At 41.5% G+C, this 19,540-nt stretch overlaps 1 pseudogene across 1 annotated transcript; it reads right to left on the reverse strand.

Annotated features, from left to right (window-relative positions):
- Positions 1-222: 222 nt before the first annotated feature.
- LOC308522532 (large ribosomal subunit protein uL16-like) lies at positions 223-18,187 on the reverse strand (annotated as a pseudogene). The gene is made up of 2 exons: positions 18,035-18,187; positions 223-800 (listed from the first exon to the last, which is right to left on the reverse strand). The product of its transcript is annotated as a large ribosomal subunit protein uL16-like (transcript).
- Between the last annotated feature and the right edge of the window lie 1,353 nt (positions 18,188-19,540).

Below are 19,540 nucleotides of genomic sequence, written 5' to 3' on the forward strand. Positions count from 1 at the left end.
CTTGGTCACCTCACCACTCAGTCCTTTTCTGTCTCCTTTAAAAAAAAACCTAAAAAAAAACATTGATTTCAGAGAGGAAAAGAGAGGGGGAGAGAAAGAGAGAAGCATCAATGATGAGAGAGAATCATTGATCAGCTGCCTCCTGCATGCTCCCCACTGGGGATCAAGCCCACAACCCAGGCATGTGCACTGACCAGGAATCAACCCTGCGAGCTCCTGGTTTCATGGGTTGATGCTCAACCACTGATCCAGGCATGCTGGGTGGATGAGCTGCTTTTCAACCATCATGTCTTCTAGCTCATCGGCATTAATTTTAGCAAAGCCCCACAGATGTGGGTCTTCTGGTAGCCAGGGAACTTGAACTTGGTTCTGTGTGGGGCCTCCATCACATGCTCCTAGGTCTGCAGCTTGGTGCGGATGGACACGATGACTTGGCCAAGGTGGACCCTGGCCACTGTGCCCTGGGACTCTCCAAAGGGACCCCACATGCATGTGCGGAGCCTGTGAGCCCCAGGACAGGCCAACATCTTGTTAATGCAGATGACATGGAAGAGGTGGAGCGCACTGGATGTGAGAGCCATCTTCACCACAGTTTTTCACCACGTGCTGGTTGGCACAAATACGGGCAGCCTCCAGAGCTTTGGAACAGAGATGCTCATATTCATTGGACACCATGTGGCCACAGAGTGGGAACTCATCCACTTTTGCCTTCCTCCACTCCCGGTCAAGATGCGGATCTTGGCATCAGGGACACTTGGGCGGAAGTGAGACTTTGGGTACAGCCAGGTCTCACAATACCCCTAACACCGGGTAGAGTGGCGGCCGATGGTGACACCAGGATCTTCAGTGGCACACCCAAGGGAATTTGTTTTGTAGCTATTCTGTCTGCCTCTTGTCAGACATTCATGGGACCAGCTCCCTCACCTCCTTCTCAGGAAGGCCCACCTACTTAAAATTGCAACCCCCACTCCTGACTATTTCTTTATCTTCTGTTTGTCATTTCCTATAGCACTTAGCATCTTCTAACAAATGATACAAGTTACTTATGTTCATTGTTTATTATGTGCTCCACCCCCACCCTACAGAATATGTACTGACTGGCCAGATTATTATGACCACCCCATCAGTACAATGAAGTGAATTAGTTATGCAAATAATAATAATAATAATAATAATAAAACCTTGAGAGTATTTGCTTAGGAAGTTTTCAATATTCAGTATTTTTAGAAGTGCCAATGAAGTACTGATGGGGTGGTCATAATAATCTGGCCACTCAGAGTAAATTCCATTTGGAGAGGGATCTTTGTTTTGTTCAGTAGATTAAATGAATTAATAAATAGCTACCTCCTCAGTAGATAACTATGAGATGTATCAAAATAATTAAAACAAAATTAAAGATTTAGGGAGAAAATGTAGAGTAAAATAAAGAAAATTATTTAAATGACATTTTTTAAAAACTCCATGCTGTAGATTACTTAAATCTCAAAAAGCAACTTATTATAAACAAGTAAGGAAAAGGATGGATAAATAAGTAAAACAGACTCCTAGCTGACTAGAAATCAGAAAACCTTGGAATACAGTATTCCTGAAGAGTGAATGCATACAAGGGTTGCATAAATTATGACAAAGCAGTTTTAGTAAAGACTTGGTGAAGAGGCAATTTTTGTGTATGTATGTAAACTTCTAAACCATGTTATTTGGTTTTTATTAATAAAGATATAAATTAATTGACCAGAAATTGGTGTCAGCAATAAAAAAGTTCAGCAATGACTAGATAAGTAGCCAGAATCTAGCTGTAGTGTACTTCATTTATTTAAGGCCTCCCCTTCAGGCCTGCTGCAAGTTTTTTTATGAGACTGATAACATTGAAATAATTTGAACATGAAAGTGTTAGGACATATTAGAAGCTCGATGTAGAAATCTGTAAACACAGATAAATAAATATGTGAAGATCTTGGAAGCAACTCCTCTGGCATTTGTATTCCTTTACTCCAAGACACCATCTCTGTTTTTAGTTGTGTTAGTGCCCTCTAGTGGTCAGAATGGTATATGCGTTTTATTAAGTCATTCCTGCCTTCAAAAAATACATCACTAAAGACATTCCCAAAAGAAAAAAAAATAATAAGCCTAGCAATAGAATCATCAATTTTTTAATCATACATCACTATTAACTAAAAAGCTTTGAACATTAATGTAATTTCAAAATTTTGAAGAAAGAAGACTTTTCAGTTCAAAGATGGAATTGAGAATGTTGTAAAAGCTATGGGCCCACTTCTCAAAAAACTACATGTGCAGGTATAATCCAAGAGTTTATGTGACACCTGAAACTTGCACCCCAATGTAAAGGCTTGGGGTTTATCTAGCTCTATACATGTTCCAAGTTCCTCAAGACAAAACTCTTAAATGCTGAGTTTAAGTTTCAGTTTGGAGAAAGATATGTACAGTATGACAAAATGAAAAATGACACTATATAGTTATTATGTATACATAGTAAAAATATACAAACTATGGGAATGATGAACATTGATTTCATGGTAGTGGTTACTTCTCAGAGCAAGGGGAGATAATTGGATGAGAGGAAAATAGTAAAGATGGCCATAGTTATATCTGTAGGATAACATTTCTTCAGAAATTATTCAAGTGTATAAATGGCATAATATTATTTTAATAAAGCTAGGTTAGTAAATATTTAGATAGTGGGTTTCCATAATTTTATTTTCCTATTCTTTTCTATATATTTGATGTACTTCCCAATTTTAAAAAGTAAATTTAAAAAGTAAAATTATTATATCTTAGTAATAAATTATCTAATTTTACTGTCATGTAAAAAAGGTTAATTTTTTCAATAAACATGCCAATGGCCCTAGCTGATTTGGCTCAGTGGATAGAAAGTCAGCCTGCAGACTGAAGGGTCCCAGGTTCAATTCTGGTCAAGGGCACATGCCTGGGTTTCGGGCTCAATCCCCATTAGGAGGCATGCAGGAGGCAGCTAATCAATGATTCTCTCTCATCATTGATGTTTCTACCTCTCTCTCCCTCTCCCTTCCTCTCTGAAACCGAGAAAAATATATTTTAAAAAAAACAACATGCCAATGTAAGCTCAAATTCTGAGAAACATTTAATTCTACATTGAATAAAATCACCTGAGTATATTTTAAAATATAAGCAAAATATTAATATTAGAAAGGAAAACATTCTTCTTTACACAGAGCCCTTTAAGTAGAAAGCCTTTATTTTTATGGTTATAATTTTATTTCTTGATAGAGAAAGAGAAAAAAGGGGAAATTCTTTTAAAACTAATGTTATATTGGAACAAAACTTATTATCGATCCATATTCATTCTACTATAAAATATAATGAGAGTTTAGATAAGGTATGATTCTCTTTGGGGATTTCATATACTAGTATAACAAAGTCAGCATGAAGCCGACTATGCCATCGCCTGAGAGTCTGAATCTAATAGCCGATTAATTGATTCATGCCTGCAGCTGCACTGCCGCATAGCATCCCAGTGCTCTCAGATGCTGCGATCAGATACATCTCCTCACAATGCAAACCAGCAAGCCTTATGCCTCCCTTGATTTAAATGGAACGCTGGAGGAATGAGGTGGCACAGGCCACATGGAAGGCTGGTAGAGAAGAGCATCAGCCCTGGTGCATCTCTCAATGGATAGAGCGGACAGGCCCTAGACATGCCCGGGAGGTCAGTCATGACCATGGCATGAACCACCTGGTGGACAATATATATTGTTGGCCTCTGGGGTCAGATCTAGGCTCCCTGCCCTGCATTCTGAAGGAAAAGCAATGTTAATTTAAGAGGATCTTTGTTGGGCCATGGTGCTGAGGGGGTGGGGGAGAACTTCTAGTGACAAAGTAAGAAATGGACATAAGACCTATGCTTCTTTGGCAATGCTCTCCAGGCAAATTTTTTTTCTTAGAGGTCCTGTCCTTTCTGACTTATAACACTAAAATGACCTCCCCACCATCTGTTGCTCTACAGCAGTGGTTCTCAACCTTGGCTGCACATTAGAATCACCTGGGGATCTTTCTAAAATCCTGATTTCTGGGCCTCATCCTCCGGAAATTCTGTTTGTTTGTTACTAATGTTGTGGCCCCACCCCATAACAAAGAAACAGAATTTCCGGAGGATGAGGCCCAGAAATCAGGATTTTAAAAAGATTCCCAGGTGATTCTAATGTGCAGCCAGGGTTGAGAATCACTGCTTTAGAGCTAGGGCCCTACTTCCCACCTTCTAATTAACTCCTTCAACCTCTTCTCACTTCCCACCCAAACTCCACTTCCTATCTTGGGAAAGAAGACCTGATTTAGGGTAGAGCATTAGACCACTTCAGCTTAGGTCTTAGGGAGAACAATTATCCCACTCCTCCCTCTTTCTTCTTTGGGTTTATCTTGTTTGTTTGTTTGTTTGTTTGTTGCCACTAGAGTAAGAAGATCTGGGGGAACTTTGGGCAGTTAGGCCTTTGACAAAAGAGACATAGGAATGTTTTCAGCACAATGGAAGCAAACCCAAATGCTAATCGCCAGTATTCATGGGCTTGGCCTCCTCCTCAGTGCATGTATCCTGCACTGTGGGGAATACAATAGAGCTGGCGGTGATCACAATAGGTGGCTACTTAGAGATTTGGTGATCTTGAGTATGGCCTAATATCAACTCAGAAATGGCTGACATACACTCTTGGAACAGTTTGGAATGGAGTGAGGGGAAAGTAGAACTAAGGCAAAATGAAGATGGAGATACCCTGTGTGCTACCACCACCTTAAGGTGTGGACCCAGCAATGCGGCTTCCCCAAATCAATGATATTTCTGAAGCATTTACATTACCCTGAATATTTGGATATTTTGAGCTTTTTTTTTTTTTTACCTCGTTTGCATTTAAGCTACCTCCCAAAGCAAATGCCATCCATCCGAAATAATTTGTTTTTAAATCAGTCTTGCCTTTAAAATATTTCTACAGACAATCGGGTGGTGAATATCAATATAATAGGTAAATATTCAGCTTAAGACCAGAAGAATCAGCATATCTCCCCATCAAATTAAGAGGAAAAAAAGCAAATAATCTTTTCTCAGTCGTGTTGAATGTGATTCACTGTAGAATTTCCTTCTCACGAGGCAAAGCTTGACATTCAACAATTCATACATTTCAGAGGTAAATGAACATGCTGCAGTTAAATTGGGGGGCATGATCCATGTTGCCATAGATCATTAATGTGGTCAAGGTCCTGATGTCGCATTGATCCTGTACCCTCATGTGGCTACTAAAGATCTACTTGATAGGGGTAGCGCATTAGGCTGGACTTCCAGCATTGTCCTTTGATAAATTTATAAGTTTTCAGTGTGTAACATTTTATTTGGGGTGGATAAAGGTGGTTAGTAAGAAGTTAGGTCTCCGAACGCAGGCAAACCTGCATTTGAATCCTAGCTCTCCTAGTCCCTGATTATGTAATCTTGCTCCGGGCCTACCACGTAGCAGATAGTCAACAAATCCTTGTTTCCTCTGAAACAAGTCTGTATTGGTTTCCTACTGTGGCTGTCACAAATTACCACAAGCCTGGTGGCTTAAAAACACACACACAAAAAATGTGTTATCATTCTAGAGGTCAGAAGTTCTGAAATCAAGGTGTTAGTGTTAGCAAGCTTGTTTTTCTCCTGAGTCTCTAGAGGTAAATCTGTTTCCTTGCCAGCTCATAACCCGACTACTACCGCATATTAGACACCAAGTAATAAAAAGAAAAATCTCCTAAGGTTCTCATGGCCAAACTGTCTTGGCATTTTATTGTAAACACAAATAACCACATTATTCTTCTATTGTGTCCATTTTCAAAGTTTTTGGTTTCAGAACCTTTTTATACTCTTAATAAATATTAAAGACTAGGAACAACTGTAGTTTATGGAGGAGATACCTATTGGTAGTTGTCACATTCAAAATTAAGACTGGGATTAAAAAAAAATACATGGGAATATATAAGCACATGCTCCATTAGCTGTCAGAACAATAATATCATCACACTCCATGGAGGCACTGGAAACTTCGCTCTTGAAAGAATGAGAGTCATAAAGGAAAATAAGCCCTGGCCGGGTAGCTCAGTTAGAGCGTCGCCCCAATATGCCAAAGTTTCGGGTTCGATTCCCAGTCAGGGCACACACAAGAATCGACCAGTGAATGCACAACTAAGTGGAACAACAAATCGATGTTTCTCTCTCTCTCAAAGTAATTACTTAATTAATAAGTCAGTTAAATAAGCAAATAATAGCTTAGTATTATTATGAAAAGAATTTTTCCCTTGTAAGCCCCTTAAAAGAGTCTTAGGGGGGTCTCTGCTGTTCTAGAAGATATCACTTGATGAATGCCAATATCAAAGTTCTGACAGGGCAAAATATAGATTTCAGGAGCCATAAGCAGATATAGTCAAAAGTTTTTCCCTGTCACAGATGAAGAAGTGCAGCATATTATATTAAAAAGCAGTGAACCAAAATAGCTAACTGTAGACATTTCCAGATTGAGTTCAAAACACTAAAGTAAATAAATACTCAAAAAATGAATACAAATTCTCTCTCATCATTGATGTTTCTATCTCTCTCTCCTCTCCCTTCCTCTCTGAAATCAATAAAACTATATTTTTAAAAAATAAATACAACTTTTACATAATCATAGCTTTTTGTCTTCTGGGGCATCTTCAGGCCACTGAATGATGGGAGAGAAGCAGCAACAGCTGCAGAAATGCCGGCTCCCCACCTTTTGAAGCAATTGCCATGCTTACTATGCCAAGAATAGCATGGCAGCTAATGGGGCCTTCTTCTGGTTGAAAAGACCAAACAAGTGTCCCTCCCCCTCCCCCATCTCTTGCAGGCTGTGGGCTGCCTCCATTCCCTGGAGTGTTAGAATCAACCCGTGGGGAAGCAAGAAGCAGCTTTGAAATGTTGAATAAATTTTAAATCATGAGGTGACCTTAAGAATCACTGTGTTGACCTGGGAGAAAATGAATTATATTTAGTTGGCTGCACAACCATAGCAAAGTACTGGGTGTCAGCAATTACATTGGGTTCTAACAAGTTTTTTAAACTTCGTTGTTGTGACCATGATTGTCATACCCGTGGTAGGCAAACTGCGGCTCGCGAGCCACATGCGGCTCTTTGGCCCCTTGAGTGTGGCTCTTCCACAAAATACCACGTGCGGGTGCGCGTACAGTGCGATTGAAATTTCGTGGCCCATGTGCAGAAGTCGGTTTTCCTGCCTGGGTGAGTCTATTTTGAAGAAGTACTGTTGATATTTGGCTCTGTTGACTAATGAGTTTGCCGACCACTGTCAAGAACTATTAACTGTTTCATCCATATAGGTATAAAACACTCAGGAATATTTTCCCCTGATTGAGCGGGGTATGCTGTTCCTGGGATCCCCTGACATCGGTTAAAGTGATCATATGAAACTACAGCCAGCTGAACCTTGGGAACACATGCCTCGGTGTTTATAAACACAGGAATAACCTCAGGACACTGCGGGTGACAGATCTCGGTGCCACACTGATAAAATTATGGTCAGCAGCCCTTCTCAAGGGGAGCTGGAGGTGAGGATAAAGAAGTCACCCTCTTTCCACTCCCTAATCAGATTCCCAGCCCAAGCCAAACACCAGTGTGGGGCTTGGAGATGAGCAGAGGAACCCACAGTAGCGATAAAGAGTGGTCTGTACGCCCTGCAGTCCTGGAAATTGTTCATTATTGGTTCATGACAAGATAAGTACAGAAATTGAGAGTAAGGATTTAAAACTTTTAGAAAATTCGACAATTGTATGTTGGTTAAAACTATTAAAAATCGGTGGCTTTATTTTGTGCCTTTATTTTCCCTTTTCCATTATTCTAGTACTTCAATTTTATTGAATGTTATGAAAGTATTGGTCTGGCCCTGGCAAACTTGGCTCAGTGGATAGAGCATCAGCCTGTGGACTGAAGGTTCCTGGGTTCGATTCCAGTCAAGGGCACATGCCCAGGTTGTGGGCTCAATCCCCATTGGGGGGGTGTGCAGGAGGCAGCAAGTCAATGAATCTCATCATTGATGTTCCTATCTCTCTCTCCCTTTCTCTTCCTCTCTGAAATCAATAAAAAAAATATTTTTTTAAAAGTATTGGTCTGCAATAAATCAGTGGTAGAATGGGGTAGGGGCCTGGTCTATCATCAAAGACAATTTGCAAAATGTTGATCTAGAAGTTAAGGTTTGTTGATTGAAATATAATTTTTTATGCAAAAGTACTGACTCCAGATAGATATGGTCATTTTAAATTTTTTCTCCAATTTGATTAATCTCAGTAAAGCACTTAAGTTCAAATGTAATGTCATGATTTAGATTTGACAACTTCAGGGCTATATAGTAAACTAATGAGAAGTCATTGTGCTCATTGGACACATCTATTTAATATCATTTCTTCTGCCTGGCTCAGTGGTTTCTAGGCTTCCATGAAGCAACACTATTTAACTAAATACCAACGACATACCTGTTTCATGTGATGGTACGTTCCATAAGCAATAATAAAAATGCTATTAAAAGTCAAGAGAAATGACTCATCTAGATGAATGAAACAATTTAATTGAGAATATGGGTCAGAAGACTTAATTTTTTAAAAAGCACTTTTTTCCTTTGGGTTTGTGCTATCTTTATGGTTCTATGCAAGTTTTGAACATCTAATACAGACCTCAGAGTGCTATTATTGAAGCTCACAGTTGAAAATGCTTGTTTACAAGTGTTTATCTTGCCAAACACATAAACATTGAGGTGCTCTGTAATGGGCTTTTGTTTTGAGTTTATCCATTGATTTGTAAAATTCAGAGGGAGCAGATCCCCTGTGTAGGTTTTTAAATTTGCAAGCACCAGAGTTCAATCAATTCCAATTGTTGGAGTGGGACCAACAGCCTTAGATGAAAGAAAACATTACTTGATAACTCCTTTTATCTTTTTTAAGCTGAGAAAAGCAGCCATCTCATTCAAATGCCAACTTCCCAACGAGAAGCACACACTTTCTGCTTTATCTCCAACATGAGGCAGAAAGAAGATGAGAATAGAGCAAGCAGGAGAATATTACATTGTGTCTGAACACCTGATAGCCATACACATCAGAAACAGATCTCAAATTGAAGGCTTTGCACCTTTTAATGGACTTATTCCTTTAATCACAGAAGCCAAGTCTTTATATTGCTTCTCCCATATTGAGAGTATTAAATATTTTATTACCCTTTTCCTGATTATAAAAGAAATACATGTTCACTATAGGAATGTGTATTAAGAAAGCAAAAATCATCCATAGGCTTACCACATATAGAGATAAACGTTATTAATACTTATTTGTACTTCTTTCCCTTTTTTCCCTATGGACATTCATACATTTTTTCCTTTATAGCTGAGATCATTATATGCATACTAGAGGCCCGGTGCATGAAATTCGTGCATGAGTGGGGTCCCTAGGCCTGGCCGGTGATCAGGGCCAATTTGCTGGGTGACCAGTGGGGTGATTGGGGGGCCCCACTGACACCTGCCTTGGCTGGCCTGGCGCAGCCCGCCCCCCACTGCTGCTGCCGCCGGTAGGAGCCTGTGGACTGGGGGCAGCTCCTGCATTGAGCATCTGCCTCCTGGTGGTCAGTGCACATCACAGTGACTGGTCATTCTGCCATTCAGCCAATTTGCATATTAGGGTTTTATTATACAGGATCATATCATCTATTTAATATCATACATCTATTTAATATCATTTCTTCTGCCTGGCATATCATATCAGTGTGTATCTTATTCTTTCGTTTACTATTAAAACATAAATATTTTCCAAAGTCAATACAAATTATTTGGGTACATAATTTCCAGTGGTTGCATAATATTATATTGTATGGAATTTGTAATGCATATGAGCATTCTTCTGTTGTTGAACATTTAAGTTTTCACAGAGGTTAAGAAAATGGTTTCAAACTTGCTTCAATTCCTGGCTGGCTCTGCCACTTATTAGCTACATGACCTTAATTAAGTTACTTAATCCCTCTCAACAGCAATTTTCTCATCTATACAAATTAGGACAATAATACAAGCTACTTTATAGGGTTGCAATAGTAAACAAGATGATGCATATAAAAGAGCTAATATTAATGCCTCAGGAATTGTTAATTATTTTAATACTAGAGGCCCAGTGCATGAAATTTGTGCACAGGGGGTTCCCCTCAGCCCAGTCTGCACCCTCTCCAATCCGGGACCCCTCAGGGGATGTCCGATTGCCGGTTTAGGCATGATCCTGGGGATTGGGCCTAAACTGGCTGTCGGACATCCCTCTCATAATCCTGGACTGCTGGCTCCTAATTGCTCACCTGCCTGCCTGCCTGGTCGCCCCTAACTGCCCCTCACTGCCTCTGCATGCAGGCCTGATCACCCCTAACTGCCCCCCTTGCTGGCCTGGTCTCCCCTAACTGCCCCCCCCCACTGGCCTGGTTGCCCCTAACTGCCCCCCCTGCTGGACTGGTCACCCCCAACTGCCCCCCCTGCTGGCCTAGTTGCCCCTCATGGCCCCCTCTCCCCCCGCCAGCCTGGTTGCCCCACGCAGCCTGCTTTTCAGTCATTTGGTTGTCCCTCACTAACCCCCCTGCTAGCCTGATCATAGACAGCCATCTTGTGAGAGCCTGAGGGTTAATTTGCATATTACCTCTTTATTATATAGGATTGTGATGAACATTTTAGGTCATACAGCTTTGATCTAACATGTTTTAGTTAATTTAGACATATGCCAAGTACACTAAGCATAGACTATGAGTATATTTTAAAGAGTATTTTTCAGTTTTGAATACAACCAAGAGAAACAAGTGAACAGTGACTATACTTTATCATAACATGTTAGATAACTGTAAACAACCTGGTAAGACAATGTGGTTAAGTTAATGGATTTAAATGCTGCCAGAATGAAAATGCCTACTTCACTTGTAATTATTTGCATGTTCCTCAGGTGAATAATAGAAAGATGACTGAGAGTTAAAAATGGAAAAGTAACTAGTTCACTCAGCAAAAGAATTTTAGAATTTTATGTCCATTAAAAAGGGGGTTATGGATATAAAAGGATTACAAAATACTCCTTTAAGAAATTGTTCAGTATTATAAGCCTCATGGCTGAAAGTATGATGCAATATTCTTTTTATTATTTCTCTTACTTTTAAATTTTACAAGTAAGCCAAATGCTGTACTTGTCATTTAAGGTTTTATATTCGCTGTACCATAAATAACCATTTTTTAAGTTTACTGTTACTTGTGACCAATTATCTCAGCCTGTTAGTTACTATGCTAAGGAGACCAAGGCCTCAGATTTGATCCCCAAATGATGAAGCTGGTCTTACAAACTCATGCAGTGTCATTCATCACAAGAGAGATCTAATGGTTACTAAGAATCTGGGTGAAGCAGCACAAATCCATCAGCCTCAAAATAACTCGTTATAGCCCCCAAATTTCATAGGTTGATGGCATTCTTTATCATGTCTTGGGGGCTATAGAAACATGTCAAACCCAGAGCTAACTATAGCCAAAGATTTTTTTTGTAGCTAATGAAAGATTTTTTAAAAAAGAAAGGTTGATCATAAATTTCACAGAATGCTTTAGTTTTAATAAACCATTCACCAAAATATGAATAACTAGGGTTTCTCTTATACAGAAAAATTATCTTTGCTCTATCAATAGTTATAAATTGGAGTTCTATCTGATGCTGAGCAGCCCTTGGCTTATATTTAATTCACTCTGACTTATTTGGCTTATCCAGGAACTGTCAATTCCCTGTCATTAAAACAGTTCTAAGAGTGTTAAAGCCCTTCTTTGCCATAGGCTTTCTATGTCTTTAAAAGATCAGATTCCCTTTTTTAATTTTTTGAGGTAACTCCATACTGCTTTCCAGACCTAGTGTTTCCACTTCTCGGAATTTATTCCAAGAAACACAAAATACTAATTTGAAAGAGTAGCCTGGCCGGCATGGTTCAGTGGTTGAGCTTTGACCCATGAACCAGGAGGTCACAGTTTGATTCCCGGTTAGGGGACATGTCCAGATTGAAGGCTCAATCCCCAGTGGGGGTCATGCAGGAGGTAGTCAATCAATGATTCTCATCATTGATGTTTCTATCTCTCTCTCCATCTCCCTTTCTCTCTGAAATAAAAAAAGAAAGAATACATGTACCCTTATGTTAATTGCAGTGTTATTTACAATAGTCAAGATTTAGAAGCAGCCCAAGTGTCCATCAGAAAATGAGTGGATAAAAATCAGCAGTACATTTACACAACAGAATACTACTCTGCCATAAAAACGAAGAAATTTTTACCCTTTGCAACATCATGGATAGACCTGGAATGTTCACTTATCATTACACTAAGTGAAATAAGCCAGTCAGAGAAAGTTAAGTACCAGATGATTTCACCCATATGTGGAATCAAGCAAACTGAACTACCAAGCAAAACAGAGACAGACTCATAGATAGCAGGCAGACAGCTCTGGTGGGGGAAAGGGTATATGGTGAGTGGGATGGAGGAATTGGGCAAAAAGGAAAAAGAGAGAGAGAGAGAGAGAGAGAGAGAGAGAGAGAGAGAGAGAGAGAACACTCATGGACAACAGTGTGGTGATTGAAGGGGGAGGGGTTGTTGAAGGTGAAAGAGCATAGAGGGAATAAGTGGTGATAGAAAAAAAAATTTTTAACACAGAAAAACATATCCCCTCTCAATATTTAAGAAGTCAGACTTCCTGTTTTATCTGATAAAGGCAGAGAAATGAGAGAGAATTATTTCTTGAATGTCATCAAATATTCTTACTCCCTTACCTTCTGTCAAGTATTTTTATTGATTGATTTCCTATACAAAATTCAACAGGATTTTGTATCAAAAGCAGCAGGTTCTCTAAAGTCTATTTGGTACTTAGTTTTTGCCAAAATCTATTCTCTCTTAAAGAGATTTTTTCTTTAAAGCAACATTTTGCATGCATTCAAATGAGAAAGACTTCTCTCAGAGGCTTCAAGGCTACTTACTCCATTATTTCAATATGGGAGATAAAATAAGCTAATAAAATCATCACATTATAAATAAAATTTACAGTACATTAGATGGTAATAAGGCTATATATAGAGGAAATTGTGCAAAAAAGGGACAGAAAGTATGAGAGGATGTGAAAGGGATTTATAAACATCTGAGAGCTAGCTCCTTCTTCTCCCTCAAGTCTTTCCTTACATAGCATCCTCTTAGCACTTGCCGGTTTTGCTCAGTGGATAGAGTGCCAGCCTGTGGACCAAAGGGTACCAGGTTTGATTCAGTCAAGGGCACATACCTTGGCTGTAGGCTCCTCCTGGGCCTGGGCCGGGCCCTGGTTGGGGTTTGTGCAGAAAGAAACCAATCAATGTGCTTCTTTCACATCAATGTTTCTCTCTGCCTTTCCCTCTCTCTTCCACTCTCTCTAAAAATCAATGGAAAAATATTCTCAGGTGATGATATATATATATATATATATATATATATATATATATATACACTAATAAAAGAGAAAAATGGTAATTGGCGTACGACGATACCCTTTTCATTGGCTAATCAGGGCTATATGCAAATTAACTGCCAACTAAGATTGGCAGTTAACTGCCAACAAGATGGCGGCTAATTTGCATATGTAGGCACAATGCAGGGAGGCGAAAGGGAAAGCAGGAAGAAGCCCCCTGCCACTGACAGTGATCGGAAACCCAGGGGGGAGCTAAGAGCTGGGGGGCAGGGCAAAGGCGGCCCTGGGCCGCCTTTGCCCTGCCCCCCAGCCATGATTGGAGAATCAGGCGCCTTTGCCACCCTGGCCACTGATAGCAGGAAGTAGGGGTGGAGCCAGTGATGGGAGCTGGGCACGGTCGAAGCTGGCAGTCCCAGGAGCTAGGGGTCCCTTGCCTGGGCCTAAAGCGAAGCCCACGATCGCGGCGCCCCCCGCTGCCACTGCAGGTCCCCGCTGCCTGGGCCGGATGCCTAGGCCAGAGGCGTTAGGCCTGGGCAGGGGCGGAGCCTGCAACCGCGGGGAGCTGGGGGTCCCCTGCCCAGGCCTGACACCTCTGCCGGAGGCCTCAGGCCTGGTCAAGGGGCCAATCCGGTGATTGGTGATCGGAGAGTGATGAGGGTCAACTCCTCTGGCCGAGGCATCAGGCCTGGGTGGGGGGCGGAGCTGGGGATTGGGGGGATATGATGGTTCCCTTGCCCAGGCCTGAAGCCTGGGTCAGAGGCGTCAGGCTTGGGCGGGGGGTGGAGCAAGCGATCAGAGGGAGATGGGGGTCCCCTGCCCAGGCATGATTCCTGGGCCAGAGGCCTCAGGCCTGGGCGGGGGCCAGAGCCAGTGATCGGGGGGGGGGAGATGGGGGTCCCCTGTCCAAGCCTGACACCTCTGGCGGAGGCGTCAGGCCTGGGCAAGGGGCCGATCAGGCGATCGGAGGGTGATGGGGGTCAACGCCTGAGGGCTCCCAGTATGTGAGAGGGGGCAGGCTGGGCTGAGGGACACTCCCCCCACACACACACCCAGTGCACGAATTTCGTGCACTGGGCCCCTAGTGTATATATATAATCATCCTCTCAGTGAGGCCTGCCCTGATCACTGAAGTGCATCATTTTGACCCTCTATCATGTGTTCTACTTTTTTTTTAATAAGATTTATGTCTTTATTATATGTATCCCTTATTATCTGCCTCCCCTTACTTCAAGAGGGCAGGAATTTTTGCCTGTTAATTCACTATTACACCCCAAGATTCTAGAGTAGTGTGTGGCACAGAGTGAGTGTTTAGTAACCATATACTGAGAATGAAAAGTGAGTCAGGGATGGCTTCTATGAAAAGTTGACAATGAGGAAAGATGAGGTTGGTAAGGGAGGAAGGCTTGCAGGTGGATGCATGCCCGAGATGTTGAAGAAGCATCCAAGAGCCCACCAGGGTTGCAATGAAACAAACAAGAGGGGGAACAGTAGAAGAGGACAGGGGAGAAGGGGCAGATGGCATAGGGTCCATAGGTCATTACAAATACTTTGACTTTTACTCGAGTAAGAGAAAATGCCACTGGAAGTTTTAGAGCAGAGTTGAATCATGATTGTATATGTTTTATTTTATTTTTTTATATTTATTGATTTTTTTTACAGAGAGCAAGGGAGAGGGATAGAGTCAGAAACATCAATGAGAAAGAAACATCCATCAGCTGCTTCCTGCACACCTCCTACTGAAGATGGGCCCGCAACCAAGGTACATGCCCTTGACTGGAATCAAACCTGGGACCTTTCAGTCTGCAGGCCGAAGCTCTACCCACTGAGCCAAACCGGTCAGGGCAATTGTATATATTTTAAAGGACTTTTCTGTCTGGCCACTCTGTTTAGAATAGGCTGCAAGGACAAGAGCACAAATGGAAAAAAAAAAAAGTCAGAAGGCTGTTGTAATAACCCAGGAGGCAGGTGACAATTACTTGGCCAGATTGGTGGTCATAAAAAGTGGTTAGATTCTTTTTTTAAAAAATATATTTTATTGATTTTTTACAGAGAGGAAGGGAGAGGAATAGAGAGTTAGAAACATCAATGAGAGAGAAACATTGATCAGCTGCCTCTTGTACACCCCCTACTGGGGATGTAGCCGCAACCAAGGTACATGCCCTTGACTGGAATCGAACCTGGGACCTTTCAGTCCGCAGGCCGACGCTCTATCCACTGAGCCAAACCAGTTAGGGCTGGCTAGATTCTTTGAGGGTAGCAGAGGGGGGATGTTGAGTCCCACTATGATTTTGATGGTCAAAACAGTTCAAATTTTTTACCTTCATTTATTTCCCAAATTCCCAGCAGTTTAGGCTGCAGACTTAACTTGAGGCTTTGTGAATCTCCTAACAGCTACACTCTCAATATAACTACCCCAGAACCTTTCTGATAAAAGGGTTCAATATATATACATTATAATATATGGATATTATATGTTAAACACACATATATATATTTTTTAGGTAAAGTTTGTTTGTCTCGGAGAGCTGCATATATTGGAGCAGATCTCACATCTGAGAGTGACTTACCCACAGCCCTCGGGAACCACAACAGGAAGAGTGAACGCCTGTGGGTCTAGTTACCCACTCAGCCATTAGTAGTCAGCTTCAAATCCCATTCCTCGTCATCAAAAGCTGTTTAAAAAAAAGATTTTTCAAAGACAATTTAGGTGACATACAAACTTTAACACATCCTGAAGCGGGCAGTCTCCTTTTGAGGAACTGCACATGGGACAGGAGGCAGAGAGCTTCTATAGGCTAGAGCCGTGGTCGGCAAACTGCGGCTCGCGAGCCACATGCGGCTCTTTGGCCCCTTGAGTGTGGCTCTTCCTAAGCCTTAGGAGGACCCTAATTAAGTTAATAACAATGTACCTACCTATATAGTTTAAGTTTAAAAAATTTGGCTCTCAAAAGAAATTTCAATCGTTGTACTGTTGATATTTGGCTCTGTTGACTAATGAGTTTGCCGACCACTGGGCTAGAGAATAAAGAACAAGGAAAAGACAAATAGGAACTATGCGATTGGCCGGAGCCTCAGAGTCAACCTTGTTTGAGGCAGAGAAAGAACGAGAAGTCCCCGGCTAACGTGGTCCATGGGTTCTTGAAAACAACAATGTAAGGAAACCAATTATACCAATTGATGTAAATTGATGTAATCAAGAGTTAAGGTCCCACAGCACATTTCTGGTCACAAAAACATCAGCCAACTTCTAAATAAAGGCTCTAAACACTTCTAATATTAAACATTGAAGTAAATGTGAGTTATGCATATATATAAGAAAGATTAATTAAAACAAGTCAGATAAATCTCTGCCAGTACACTTATTCCAGTTCAGAGTTTTCGGGACACCCCACCCCCCTCACATGATGTCCTCTATATACACACTTCTCTCTTTCTCTCTCTCTCTCTCTCTCTCTCTCTCTCTCTCTCTCTCTCTCACACACACACACACACACACACACACACACACACACACACACACACTCACTCACTCACTCTCAGACAGGGACTATGCAGACAGCCATTCACCTCACAGGCACTTCTTTGGAGGAATCCCAAGGCCCCGGAGAAAACTGACACCGATGTGAGGAGAACCTGCAAATTCCACAGACAGTGACCCGCCAGAAAGCAATTTGTTTTTCTCATCAATGTTATGAAAAACTGTTACAGACAGACAGACATGAGCAGAGCAAGGATGATGGACCAGGCCCAGAAACTCACCAAGGCAGAAAGTCCTGATGCCTAGCAAGGGGCAACCTGGGAAAACAAGAACCTCGCCTCCAAGGATCAGCTGCATTGACTAATGACTGCCCAACACCAACCAATCAGTGGAGAACAGACCCTGGAAGAGCACACCTGGAAAGCTGCTGAGACCCTCCCCTGAGACCTCCCCTAAGATTTCCACCTGCCAGAGAGATAAACATTCACAGGATGAAGGACCCAGTGCAGACTCTCTGCCAGGAAAGCACGCCAGGCCATTCCTTTCCCTCTTCTTCCCTCTAAGAGACACCGTAAGACTTACAATCAGGATAGCAATGGACAGTGGCAGCTCATCAGGGGCCTGGACTGGTCTCCAAGGCAACCTGTTCTCTGACTTCCCAGTGAGCTAGGGCAGCCCAGCCTGAGCTCTCCTGTGGCTTCTTCTATGCCCTTTCTTGTTTCACTGCCCTAAGTATATCTTTGTTGTGGTCAATAAATTCATACTTACTTTGCTACACTTTGTCTATTGATTGAAATCTTTTCTTCAAGAAGATAAAAACCAAGGTTTCATCAACTCCCTGATAACAAAATGACAAGTGGGGTCATCGGCTGACTGGCTCTATTGTGTTTCTGGTCAAGCAGGGCTTTTATAGGGACAGGGGACAGGAACATTATCTGAGTTTCAATGTTCTGACGTGGTACTCTGGGCAGGGCAGCTCCATCTTGGGCCTAGGAAGGTACTGCCACACAGAATAGCACCTTATACCCAGAAATAGCAGCTTAAAACCATAAACACATATTACCTCACAGTTTCCAGCAGCAGGGTACCTGCGTGCCGGCTCAGGGCCTCTGGGAAGATATAGTCAGACTGTCTGTCAGCTAAGGCTGTGGACCTCTGAAGGCAGGACTGCGGCCGGAGAAGGAGACACCACTCCAGTGCCTGGCCACTCAGCCTCGCCATAGGGCTGCTCCCAACATGGCTGCTGGCTTCCTGATCTAGTGACCAAGAGACAGGAAAAGCAAGGGTCCAAGGTAGAAGCTGGCCCGTCACCTCTGCAGTGTGTTTAGGTCACAGAGACCAGCCCTGCTACAGTGTGAGATGGGGCCATACAAAGGTAGGAAGATTGGAAGGTAGGCATCACTGGGGACTATTTTGGAGGCTTAGTACCACAAACCTTTTCATCAATTTCCATGATTTTCTGCACAGTAACTTCCTGTGTACCACCAAGAGGATTGATAATGAACTATTTGTTAAACAGTATTTCACTCTTAGTTGCTTACATAAGGAAGCTGGGAGGAAGGATTTTCTGCCAAGTTACTGACACATTTTGCATTTAATGTTGGCACCATCTTGATTTTACCAGGTGTCATTGAAAAGTTTTTGGGTTGTTTTTTTTTGTGTATGTTTTTTTTTTGTCTGAAAACTATTTGCTTGTCTTAATGTTCCCAATGGCAACCCAGTGCAAGTTACATAGTGGGTATTCTATAAATGCTTGTTGAATGAGTAAATCTTTCAAATGATCTAATCGAGTTCCTTCATTTTGATATTAGCCCATGGTTTCTCAGCCCTACAAAAGCACTAGTCCAAAGCGATCATATTTCCTATGTGTGGCAACTTGGCAGGTGGAAATACATTAAGACAAGAAAGAGGTGGTCCTTCTTAAGGATGCAGCATAAGGGTGGAGAGTGTATCACCTCCACAGTGTTATTGAGCGATGTATCAAATTCCTGCTCCAGCAAAATATCTTCTCTTTTAACACTAATCACCACTATTACCTGATATGAAATAGGGTATTGTTTTTTGTTGTTGTTGTTGTTGTTTTAAAGGAAAAAATAATGCTTTAGAAAAGGGAAGGAAACCATAGGGTCCTTCCTTAACTTTGCTAGTGAATCAGGGATCATCTGGTAAACATCACTTTAAGATTTCAAATGAGAACTGGCCCTAAGGCAGTAAGGTATAAGATAAATGCACTTTAGTATGAAATACGAAGAGGGAGAATTAGAAAGATAAGACCAAGAATAAGGAGAATACAGACCACTGTACCACTTTCTTTAAAAGATTATCAACACATACATAAATATGAACACAGACCAACATATAAACTTGGATTATTTGTATACAATATTTCCTAAAGTTTATAGTACACTTTCTTTTTCATATTATCATTTTATAAAATTGGAATCCAACTTAAAATTAATATGGAGTGTTATCCCTCTCCTACTCAACAATAAAAAACTTGATTCCAGTCAAGGGCATGTACCTTGGTTGTAGGTTGCTCCTCTCCAGCCTATGTCCTTGGAGTTTGTGCAGGAG

The sequence above is a fragment of the Myotis nattereri genome (assembly GCF_964212035.1).
Source record: "Myotis nattereri genome assembly, chromosome: 7".
In the NCBI taxonomy this organism is placed as follows: domain Eukaryota; kingdom Metazoa; phylum Chordata; class Mammalia; order Chiroptera; family Vespertilionidae; genus Myotis; species Myotis nattereri.